Raw genomic sequence first — 12,975 nt, 5'->3', positions numbered from 1 at the left:
TAAAATGGCTGAATATGATGGGGGTTTGGCACGGTTGCTCAGTGGTTAACACTGCCGCAGTTGGATGGTCGCTGGTTGGCGTTGGCGTTTCTGTGCAGAGTTTGCATGTTCTCCTCGTGTTGGCGTGGGTTTCTTCCAGGTGCTCCAGTTTGCCCCCACAGTCCAAACACATGCGCTATGGGTGAATTGATGAACTAAATTGGCCTTGTATGAGCGTGTGTATGAATGTGAGAGTGTACGGGTGTTTCCTAGTACTGGGTAGCAGCTGGAAGGCCATACGCTGTGTAAAACATATGCCGGAATAGTTGGTGGTTCATTCCGCTCTGACAACCTCTGATAAATCTGAGACTAAGGAAAATGAATAAATGAATCTGATGGTTTGAGTTATGGAAAATGATCCTATGTAACCCTAACGCTATGTAAACATTCAGTAGTTTGACGAAAATGAATTATCTTTATCTAGAATTAAATGAGAATTGAACAGTGTTGTTCTCTTTAATGTGTTTTAATGACACTGTAAATCATATCTGTTAATTAACAGTTTCTGTATAGTGTGCTTTCCATTTATTTACGGTTGTGAATTTTATTATGGGACGTTGATCTCTGCTCTGTCGACTTTTGATGTTGAAAATTCAGCTGTAAGATTTAACAAAGTGACTTTAATTGACATTTTAGTAGTTTTGAGATAATATAGTGTACAAGAAATAATATATACAGAAGAAAAATAGCAGAAAACGTACTGGCTGTTTGTTACAAGATATTAATATAGTATTATACAACACCAGATGCTAATGGTCTAATCTGAATCAATGATTTATGCTAAGCTAAGCTAAAAGTGTTCCGTCAGACCCAGAGATGGGTTGAATGGATTAACAGTTGTGTTTTTCTATTTTTTTTTAACTCTAAAAAAGTCATAAAATGAGCCTAAATATTCACAAATTAGCAGTTTTCCGTATTTTGATTCATATTTACGTTTGCTGTTTATTTGTGCTTTTAAATTGCATTATGGGATCTTTCTTCCTACAAATTTTAACCTTAAAAAGTCTCAAAAAGTGACTTTTTATGAACATGTTTAATAGTTTACAGTGATTTATTGTCTAGTTTAGTGTTGTACATCACGCTACAAAAACCTTGTAATAAACTGCCAGGACATTTTCTGCTCTTTTACAGACTTATTTCTCTCCACATATCATTTCTTATACATTACATTATTTTAAAATTACTAAAATGTCAATAAAAGTCACTGTGTTAAACTGTAGAGTTGAATTGTCAACATCAAAAGTCAACAGAGCAGAGATTAAGGTTTTATAATGCAATTCACAACTGTAAATAACCTTGTTTTCCCTATATTTGCGGTAGTAAATTGCATTATGGGACGTTGATCTCTGTTCTGTCGACTTTTGATGTTGAATGCTCAACTGTAAGATTTAACAAAGTGACATAAATTGACATTTTAAAAAAATGTAAAAATAATATAATGTATTAAAAATATATAAAGAAGTAAAATAACAGTAAACGTACTGGCGGTTTATTACAAGGTTTTTATATAGTATTATACAACACCAGATGCTAATGGTCTAATCTGAATCAATGATTTATGCTAAGTTAAGATAACAGTGTTCCGTCAGACCCAGAGATGGGTTGAATGGATTAACAGTTGTGTTTTACCATTTTTTAAACTCTAAACAAGTCATAAAATGAGCATAAATTAGCAGTTTTCCATACTTTGTGATTCATATTTTCGTTTGCTGTTTATTTGTGCTTTTGAATTGCATTATGGGATCTTTCTTGCTACAAATTTAAACCTTGAAAAGTTCCAAAAAGTGACTTTTTATGAACATGTTTAATAGTTTACAGTGATTTATTGTCTAGTTTAGTGTTGTATATCACTCTACAAAAACCTTGTAATAAACTGCCAGGACATTTTCTGCTCTTTTACAGACTAATTCTCTCCACATATCATTTCTTATGCATTACATTATTTCAAAACTACTAAAATGTCAATAAAAGTCACTGTGTTAAACTGTAGAGTTGAATTTTCAACATTACAACAAGTCGACAGAGCAGAGATTAAGGTTCTATAATGCAATTCACAACTGTAAACAGCCGTAAAACACACATGACAATCACAAAATAATGAAACTGTTAATCAACAGATATTTTTAACTGTGTATTTTATAAAATAAAAGTGGAGTGCTCCTTTAATAAGCACTGATGAATTACTGAGATAAACATCAGCTTAATATGTTATGACCAGTCTGTGAGCTCTTCTCTGGCCTTCAGCTCCTTATTCATTCGTCTTTGCACAGGAATAAGAGTGGGTGAAAAAATGGGACTCAGGGGTGTCTTGCTGTGTGTGTGTGTGTGTGTGTGTGTGTGTGTGTGTGTGTGTGTGTGTGTGTGTGTGTGTGTGTGTTTTGCACGTCTCTGACAGATTTGCCTTGACACTTACATCAGCTTGCGCTTCCAGGTCTGACCTGTGCAGGGAATGTCTTATAGCATTACTGTTTGACACACACACACTTACGCTCTAAGCTTCAGGCCTCTGTTCAGAAGAAAAAGGTCAAGATGAAGCCAAGAGCACAAATGCTGTGTTGCACGGTACATGGACACAAACGAGCATGCGTACACCTACATACTGGACGCTCGGGTGTATGACGTGTGGCTGAAAGCACACACTCGGGCATCGTATCTGACAATATAGGTCAGCTCGCTTGTATTTTGTTGCGAAGCTATTATAAGATGAGTCATTTAGGAAAACAAACACACACATGGTCGTATTGACGCAGAGGTGGGCGTTTCAATCAAGACTCAATGGTGGCGCACTCATAAATCTGACGCAGGTTTGTACCCCTGAAGAAAACATCAAGAGAAGCATGACGCAAAAACATCGCTTTTCACAATTAAGACACATTCAGTCATGCTGCTCTACACTGTGACACTATTGCATTCAGGTCATTTTTAGAGAAAAAACATGTGCAATGTATAGCCGAGAGCAGTGTATATTAATTCTGGTGTGTGTGTGTAGATACAGTTCATGTAAAAATTATTCGCCCTTCAATGATTTTTCTTTTTCAAATATTTCCCACGTGACGTTTAAAAGATTCAGGAATTTTTCACAGTATTTAATAGAATAATTTTTCTTCTGGTGAGGTAGTGCTGTTGCCTCACAGCAAGAAGGTCACTGGTTCGAACCTCGGCTAAGTTGGTGTTTCTGTGTGGAGTTTGCATGTTCTCCCTGCGTTTGTGTGGGTTTCCTCCTGGTGCTCCAGTTTCCCCCACAGTCCAAAAACATGCAGTACAGGTGAATTGGGTAGGCTAAATTGTCCGTAGTGTATGAGTATGTGTGTGTGGATGTTTCCCAGAGATGGGTTGCGGCTGGAAGGGCATCCGCTGCGTAAAAACTTGCTGGATAAGTTGGCGGTTCATTCCGCTGTGGCGACCCCGGATTAATAAAGGGACTAAGCCGACAAGAAAATGAATGAATGATTTTTTCTTCTGCAGAACGTCTTATTTATTTTTATTTCTGCTAGAATAAAAAAAGTTAATAAATAAAAAAAGTTTTAATGTATTTTTTAACCAATTTAAGGTCAACAATGTTAGCCATGTTAAGCCAGGAGTTTCCAAACTTTTCAGCCAGCCTGACCTGTTTTTGAGAATGTTAGAAATGTATGTTCCCAGTTCTATGATAATTTTGGGCAGCTCCAAAACATGAGCCAGTGATGCCGGTTCTAGCCCACACAGATTACATGCAGGGTGCACTTCTTGAAATATCTTAAGTTTTTGTTTGGACCAATGTTAACGATGTATTACTTTAAATTGTTTGAGTTTATGCCTTGCGCATACCGATGATCTGTGGATTTGTTCAGGGGGAATCTCCCATTGTTCGTTGGTGATTTCAACACTTAAATCTGCCTCCCAGGAGGATCTTAGGTATTCTATAGTTGCTGTGTTTGTTAATTGGAAGAGCATTTCATATACAGTTGAAGTCAGAATTATTAGACCGCTTGTTTATTTTTCTCCCCAATTTCTGTTTAGCAGAGAGAATATTTTTTCAACACATTTCTAAACATAATAGTTTTAATAAGTCATCTCTAAAAACTGATTTATTTTATCTTTGCCATGATGACAGTAAATAATATTTGACTAGATTTTTTTAAGACACTTCTATACAGCTTAAAGTGACATTAAAAGGCTTAACTAGGTTAATTAGGTTAACTAGGCAGTTTAGGGTAATTAGGCAAGTTAATGTATAACAGTGATTTGTTCTGTAGAGTATATAGCTCAAAGTGGCTAATAATTTTGTCCCTAAAATGCTTTTAAAAAAATTAAAAACTGCTTTTATTCTAGCCAAAATAAAACAAATAAGACTTTCTCCAGAAGAAAAAATATTATCAGACATACTGTGAAAATTTACTTGCTCTGTTAAACATCATTTGGGTAATGTTTAAAAAAGAAAAACAATTGAAGGGGGCTAATAATTCTGACTTCAACTGTGTGTGTGTATATATATATATATATGAAATACCCCCCTTTTTATTAGGGTCACGCAAAATTATAATTTTGAATATTCATATTTTTTAAAGTAATTTGATTATTTGTCTCTCTCATCAGCAAAAGCCCAAATTCTGAGATTCACAGAAACTGGTGACAAAATAAAATAGGCAGAGGAAAAGAGGAACAGACAGCCAAATTGTGGTGCTGACAGAGAAAAATGGCTCTGGCTCTATAAATCTCTTCCCCAAGCCATCCTTACTGACACACAGCCTGTCCTTCCTAACTGACAGTGACGGGGTGTGAAGGCCTCACTACATCCACACCTTGCATCATTTAGTTAAGTGCATGCAATGTTTCACATCAGTAACAGCAGGAACAGATAGCAGAGTTTTACAGCTATCCAGAAACCCTTGCTTTCTCTTAACTGGAGTTTGTGTGATGGGCAGAAAAATGATGCAAAGTGACAATTAAATCATTTTACTTCATATTCTTCTAATTTCCTCGAAGTCTCATCATGATCACTTAGTATTATCGCAACATGGATGAATTCAAGATATAACAAATATACAGTTAAAGTCACAATTATTCGCTCTCCTCGAATATTTCCCAAATGATGTTTAACAGATTCAGTAATTTTTTACAGTATTCCCTATAATATTTGTTATTCTGGAGAAAGTCTGATTTGTTTGATTTCAGCTAGAATAAAAGCAGTTTTTATTTTTTTATAAATAATTTTAGGGTCAATATTATTAGCCTCCTTAAGCAATACTTGTTTTCAATTGTCTACAGAACAAATCACTGTCATACAATGACTTGCCTAATTACTCTAACCTGCATTAGTTAAGCCTTTAAATGTCACTTTAAGCGCAATATTAGTATCATTCATTCATTTCTTTTCCTTAGGCTTAGTTATTTTATTCATCAGGGGCCGCCACAGCGGAATGAACCGCCAACTTATCCAGCATATGTTTTACACAGCGGATGCTCTTCCAGCAGCAACCCATCACTGGGAGATAAATATTAGTATCTTAATATAAAAATATCTAGTCAAAAATTATACACTGTCCTCATGGCAAAGATAAAATTAATCAGTTATTAGAAATGAGTTATTAAAACTATTATGTTTAGAAATGTGTTAAAGTATTGGCTCCTTTAAAAATATACATTGGGGCTAATAATTCAGGAGGGCTAATAATTCTGAGACTCTCTCTCTCTCTCTCTCTCTCTCTCTCTCTCTTTATATATATATATATATATATATATATATATATATATATATATATATATATATATATATATATATGTGTATGTGTATATATATATATATATATATATATATGTGTGTGTATATATATATATATATATATATATATATATATATATATATGTGTGTGTGTGTGTGTGTGTGTGTGTGTGTGTGTGTGTGTGTGTGTAGTTTCATTCCAATTTTGTTGCTGTTCGTTTTTTTTTTTTTTAATAGTTTCCTTATTTATTAATGTGTTGTTGTGAATACTCTGTTTTTGGGGTGTCCGTTGTTAAACTGGTATTTGATTTTTTTAAGTGTTAAAGGGTTAGTAACTAAAAATTAAAACTGTTAGTAATTACATTTACATTGTTTCTTCAAGTTCATCTTCAGAATGTAATTATAAAATTAAGATATTTTATAGCCCGTTTGCACTGAGTGGTTTGGTATGGTTCGGTTCGCTTTTATTGCCGTTTCTACTGTGAGTACCCTTAGAGAACCCTTTTCAAAAGGTATCTAGGACAACAAAAAGGTCCCAAACGGTGGAGCAAGACGCGCAGCTGAACGCCATTGATTTACAGACAAACGTCGATAGTGCATGCACAAGCCAGGAGAATAAAAACAAAGATTTTTAAATACACAGCCGAGACATAAAAATATCAAGCCATGGTCGACTCGAGCTCAAACAAACCTTGCCGTCATCTTGATCAACAGCCACAAAGCCAAGAAAAAGAGCAGAATCTGCGTGTGTTATTGTGTACGAGGCCGTCTGAAAGCGCAAGCTGTTACACTTTTCTAGAGATCTCTCGATCACTCGCCGCACGTCTATATTTGAAATAGCGATCTTCTTGAGCTGATGATAATAACGATGTTCATAACATATATCGACAATATTTTTGGTTACTTCTCTGAAATTTAAACCCCTTGCTGTTAATGGAGGCTTGAGACTAAGAGCTCTTGAATTAAATCTAAATCATTTAACTTTGTGTTCCAAAGTTAAACAAACATGTTATAGTATTGAAACGGCATGAGGGTGGACAATTAATAACTGAGTTGTCTTTTTTGAGTGAACTAACCCTTAAATCTTTCAATATATTGTTTAATTCAATTGTGATAAGGCATTCTTTAATGTCAGCACTGATCTTTAGCTTTATTTTTTCTATTCTTTCTCATTTAAGCTCCAGGTACCCCTTTACATCTTATTTACTGGTATTTCAAAAAACCCAATTTATAGTTAAAACTATTGCAGCAGACCAGTTTGTGTTCAGCTGTAAGAAGCCATGCTGTTTTTACACACGATTGGCATTTTTTACTGTTCCTAAGGCTTGAAATTGGCTTTTTATAGTCACATTGGCCAGCAATATAACCACCTAGCAACCATCCATAACCTAACAACCACATTTCACAATCTTATTATGGCCGTGAGCATTATGGCACCAGCTCACTTGTTCATTAAACACATAACAGATCATGCATTTTTAAAATCTCTTGCACCTCATGTTCACTATATTACTGATTTCTGCTGAACACTGGCTCTCTTTAACCAAGAGGGAGGGAAAGAGAAAGATGGAGAGGCAAAAAAAAGTCCCACCTAGAGGACAAAGTGGCAGAAGTCCCAAGAGATGCGGAGAAAAAGTGCAAAAAGTAGCAGAAAACTAGTGCTTGGTTGTTATCTGCCGATCCCAGACAGCTGTGCCTTCACCCACACAAACCCACAGTAATTACCACTGACAGATAGAGACTCCCACACAGACACACACACAGCCAGAGCAAAACACGACCACACATCCCTCCCCCTATACAGCCTCATTGTGTGCATTTAGCTTGAATCCTCTTTCATTTCAAGCATATGAGCGCTTCACAACAACATTGGCTCATACTGTATGCAGATGCGAATGCTCCAGCATGAATTGCATCATGTTAGCACTTAACAAAGGACAGTCAATTTTATTTATATGGAGACGACAGAAGTACACTATGGTAAAAACAAACCAAAAAAAAAAAACAGTGGAAGAAAAATAGGTTTTATTGGGTGTGCAATATTATGATGTTTGTGTCATTTACATTTAAATAAATTTTAAAAAGGGCTGGGCGATATTGCAAAAAATATATCATGACATCATGTTTTATATCATTTGGTATCAATAATTACTGAATATTTTTTTTAACAATACCAGTGTTATGGCTTTTACAATTTATTTTACTAAGGCAAATAGTTTTAATAGTCAAAAACAAAAATCTCTTTATAATAAAATGAACATCAGTGTTAAAGAGACTCTAAAACTTAATTAATAAAATGTTACTAAGTGTGTGCAATGAGAGTCAGGGCCTCCCTTATCCAAGTACTGACAAGACTCAGTACTGACTAGAGGTCTGCATTCCCGCGGCTTTCCCGCGGGCGCCGCGGGACCCGACCAGATTTTTACGGCGCTTGTATAAATTTCCGAATAAATCACGGGAGCGGTCGGTAACGGGTTTAATTTGGGACGGGAGCGGGCTGTCTTGCAATATCGCTCCCGACTCCCGAGTGAGCACGCGTATGTATGTGTGTAAATGAAATAGCGCGATGCTGTGTTTAGTTTGTTTGTTGCAGTGTGTGTGTGTATGTATGCGCACGTGCGAATGAGAGATATGTGTGTGTGTGTGTGTGTGTGTGTGTGTGTGTATGTGAATTGCAGAATGAGAGAGAAAGCTTTGTCTGTGTGTGTGTGCTTGGTGCTGTGCGTGTGTGTGTTTATACAGACAGCTTGTTATTGGCTGTCTGGACTGTATAACTGGGTGATTTTCGGTTTTGTTCTCCCCCGTTCTTTAGCGGGATCGGGCGCGGCGGATAGAAAACGGGGCGGGTCGGGCAGCGGGACATCAAGTGCTTAATATAAGCGGGAGCGGTCGGGTTCCGGCTAAAACCTGGCGGGTGCGGGCGGGAGCGGGATTCAAAATTTAGTCCCGTGCAGATCTCTAGTACTGACTGACCGGCTGACTGACCCACCCGCCTCTTTCCCTAAACTCAACCAGTAGTGTTTTCAAAAGCACCGATTGACCCGCCCACCCTCTTCCCCACACCCAACCAACAGTGTTTTAAAAAGCAATTCAGAAAAAGAAAAGCCCTCGTCTTTTACCATGTTTTCAGATTTACCTCATTCTCACCCTGTTATTTACTTGTTTATTTTATTGTTTGGCTTCTGTTTTTTGTCTTACCCAGTTTCTGGAACCGTTCCTCACCACTCAAACCCTGTCATCATTGTCAACTCCTCTCAACTCCTCAAGTCTGCGAACGTACGTGGCGAGCCACTGGGAAAACTGGTAACAGTGGGAAAGCCGTCCATACAGAGGTAAGTGACCAGCTGATAAACACAAAAAGGATTGGCATCATACTGCCCTGTAGCATTTGTTTTATAGATGAAATGCAGCCATGTGCATGTCTGGCTACATAATTAATTCTCTCCAGAATTGTATATAGAGCTACGTTCTCAGAATGAGATGTGCTGTGCAACATTGAGTGAAAAGGTTTCGGAAAGTGACATAGCTCTTCGGCTTGCGACTGTCAATCCCCCCACCCCCAATTTTCTCAGCTCGTGCTCCTTTGAAAGTCTCTGCACAGTACTAATCATCTCACCCCTCCGATCACAAGCATCCCTTCTGGATGTTGAGAAGGCCTCCTATCATTTGTCAGTCTCTGAAATGTCGCCCCGCCAAATTGAGTTTGAGACACCTGACCTATAGGAATGTTTACTTAAATAGTGCCCCTGCAAAAGTAAACATTTGTGATAGCTCGAGTGCTAGAAATGTTCCTCATCTTAGACTGTAAGCTAGAGATCTGCACGGGACTAAATTTTGAATCCCGCTCCCGCCCGCACCCGCCAGGTTTTAGCCGGAACCCGACCGCTCCCGCTTATATTAAGCACTTGATGTCCCGCTGCCCGACCCGCCCCGTTTTCTATCCGCCGCGCCCGATCCCGCTAAAGAACGGGGGAGAACAAAACCGAAAATCACCCAGTTATACAGTCCAGACAGCCAATAACAAGCTGTCTGTATAAACACACACACGCACAGCACCAAGCACACACACAGACAAAGCTTTCTCTCACTCATTCGCGCCCGCGCCCTCTAACACACACTCATAAGCACCAAGCACAAACACAGGTAAAGCTCTCTATCTCTCATTCGCGCGCACGCACACACACACACACACATACACATATCTCTCATTCGCGCGTACGCATACATACACACACACACACACACACACACACACACACACACACACACACACACACACACACTGCAACAAACAAGCTAAACACAGCATCGCGCTATTTCATTTACACACATACATACACGTGCTCACTCGGGAGTCGGGAGCGATATTGCTAGACAGCCCGCTCCCGTCCCAAATTAAACCCGTTACCGACCGCTCCCGTGATTTATTCGGAAATTTATACCCACGCCGTAGAAATATGGTCGGGTCCCGCGGCGCCCGCGGGACAGCCGCGGGAATGCAGACCTCTACTGTAAGCTACCTTACTTTAACGTTACCTTTCTGACAGGTCTTATCTATAGCAAAGCTATCAATTTCTATCAGTTCATGACGATGCATCATCAAGTCCCTTTATTAATCCGGGGTCGCCACAGCAGAATGAACCGCCAACTTATCCAGCACATTTTTACGCAGCGGATGCCCTTCCAGCCGCAACCCATCTCAGGGAAAATGACGAGGCATCATATTGATCAAAAGAACAATGCTCAGGTCCTGGCCCCCTTGTTTTTTTCATTGTATATGCTTCCACTGGGCCATCACAGTGGCTCAGTGGTTAGCACTGTTGCCTCACAGCAAGAAGATCACTGGTTCGAGTCCCAGTTGGCATTTTGTGTGGAGTTTGCATGTTCTCCTCGTGTTGGCGTGGCTTTCCTCTAGGTGCTCCAGTTTCCTCCACAGTCCAAACACATGCGCTATCAGTAGTTAGATGAACTAAATTGGCCGTAGTATATGAGTGTGTCAAGGCTAGAGTTTATGGGTGTTTCCCAGTACTGTTTTGCAGCTGGAAGAGCATCCACTGTATGAAACATATGCTGGAATAGTTGATGGTTTATTCCGCTGTGGTGACCCCTAATAAATAAGGGACTAAGCTGAAGGAAAATGAATGAATACTACCACTTCATAAAAAACATGGTGTTAATTTCCACTGTTATGCTGACGATACACAACATCTCCTCCTCACAATCTGATAGCTCGTACAAATTCACAAAACTAATTGTGATATTAAAAATTGCATGACAAATAACTTTCTATTTTTTAGCCAGAGTGCTTTGTGTCTTCATATCATGTAAGCTCCTTTTACTTCATGCATACGCTGATTTATTATGGCCTGTTTTGGCTTTACTTTTTGTTAAATAAAGTGCAACGTTGCAACTTTAAATGAGAACTATCTATTTGGACCAACAGCATGTGTAGTGTTTTGCTAATTCATAGGAAAACAAGACTTGAGTAATAACCCTAGTGATGTTGATTTCTGTGCATCAGTTGCAGGTGCTTGACCGATTTTGTTATTACAATTAACTGACCCTTCCCTCGATTATGATGCTGTATTCTGACAGATTAATGGAACAGTTGATGGACTTTTAGAGACGGTGTGTTTGTTCTCATTATAGCATGATGGTTTAATTACTTCACTGACCCCCGCTTTCTTAAATGACTACTGCTAATCTGTTGCCATAGCAACCCAATGTTACGGTAAAGGACGCACACAATATGAGCTGCGATAAAAGTGTGAATAGCGGAGGTGCGCGGTTAATTTCATTTACATTTTTAATCCTGAGTGCCATGAAGTTTTTGGCCTGTAAGATGTGCTGCTTTTTATAAGCTGTGAACCGGCTTTTTACAGCTGTTCTTAAACGTGATATAACTGTGAAAGTGCTGTACTCTTTTCCTCAGAGACTGTGATCTCGGAAAGAAGGGTCAGGGATGAAGGCTGCAAATGTCGCAGGCTTTTTCATAGTCGACAAGAATCCTGGGGTGGACCATCTGCTCCTCAGTTTTCATTGCACACAGCAGCCATGCAAACACAAGACTGGGGCTTTAAAGAGACAGCACACCCAAACATGAACATGATGACAATGTCATTGTTTACTCGCACAGTGGCTGGTGTTTTGAATGCATATCTTAATGATAGTACACACTGTTAATTATGACCTGTAGAATCTACAATACGGTCGTACTCACACTATGTACAGTTGCCTTGAACCGGGCCCAAGCACGCTTGTCCCCCCTCCCGTCTCCCCTGACGGCCAGCACTTACATTTGGGCCTGGACACGCTTACGTCATCGATAATGCGCTGTTCAGAAGCGCTCTCGCTCAGCACAGTGGACATTGCTTTAGTTATATCGTTTAAGTTGTTTGATATGCGGTGATGCAATCAAATATTTCGCAGAACAGATCAGCCACTTTTGACGCTAGTAAACAATCATAAAGTCCTCGTACTGAAGGTATTAGGAGGTTTGCTGAAGGTGCAGCTGTCGTGCAGTGAGTGGTTTGCGTCTTTAATAAACTACAACAGTTTGTGTTCACTGAACAGTAAGAATGATTAATTAATCCGTATGAAACAGCCCCTTAAAGGTCACGTCTCATCTTCATTTTCGGGCTTAGGCGCATTTTGCACTTACACTCAATCGTTCCGCGCCAAAGCCCAAGTGAACCACATTTGAACTGCGCTTGAACCGCATTTGAACCGCGCTCTGGAACACCTCTTGCAACCGGGCCAGAGGTTCAGATAGCATAGTTGTGAGTAGGCCCTAACTCACTGGCAGTTCACCAGTAACTTACTGTAAATCAATTACAGCAAACAGTCTGTATTTACTTTTACAGCACCATTTATCTTATCTTATCTTATTTATCTTATCGTTATTGTAAAATATCAAATAATTTTCACAATTCAATTCATTTCAGCTTTATTTGTATACTGTGTCGCTTTTACAATGTAAATTGTGTCAAAGCAGCTTCACGTAAAGGGTCATAGTACATTGGAACAGTGTAGTTCAGTTTTTAGTGTTTAAGTTCAGTTCAGTTTAGCTCAGTTCAGTGTGGTTTTAAATCATTACTGAGAGTCCAAACACTGAAGAGCAAATTCATCGATGGGTAGAGCTAGAGGGGACAGCGGAGAGGGAAAAAAAATGTAGAACTAGATTTAGTTGGGCACGACTATTTTTATTTATCCGCTGGCCAAAAGTCTTGTGCAGA

At 38.8% G+C, this 12,975-nt stretch overlaps 1 protein-coding gene across 11 annotated transcripts in view; it reads left to right on the top strand.

Moving 5' to 3' along the window:
• nck1b (NCK adaptor protein 1b) overlaps positions 1–12,975 on the top strand; it is a 162,006-nt gene that overhangs the window by 44,840 nt on the left and 104,191 nt on the right. For all 11 annotated transcript variants that reach the window (XM_087309047.1, XM_087309050.1, XM_087309052.1 and 8 more), the window contains one exon: positions 8,943–9,072. The gene's annotated coding sequence lies outside the window, so the exon portion shown is untranslated. The remainder of the gene's footprint in view (positions 1–8,942; positions 9,073–12,975) is intronic.

This window comes from Danio rerio, chromosome 24, assembly GCF_052040795.2.
Source record: "Danio rerio strain M-AB ecotype USA chromosome 24, GRCz13ab, whole genome shotgun sequence".
Lineage (NCBI taxonomy): Eukaryota > Metazoa > Chordata > Actinopteri > Cypriniformes > Danionidae > Danio > Danio rerio.
Note: the sequence above shows the minus strand (reverse complement) of the source record. Positions and strands in the feature narration are given on the sequence as shown.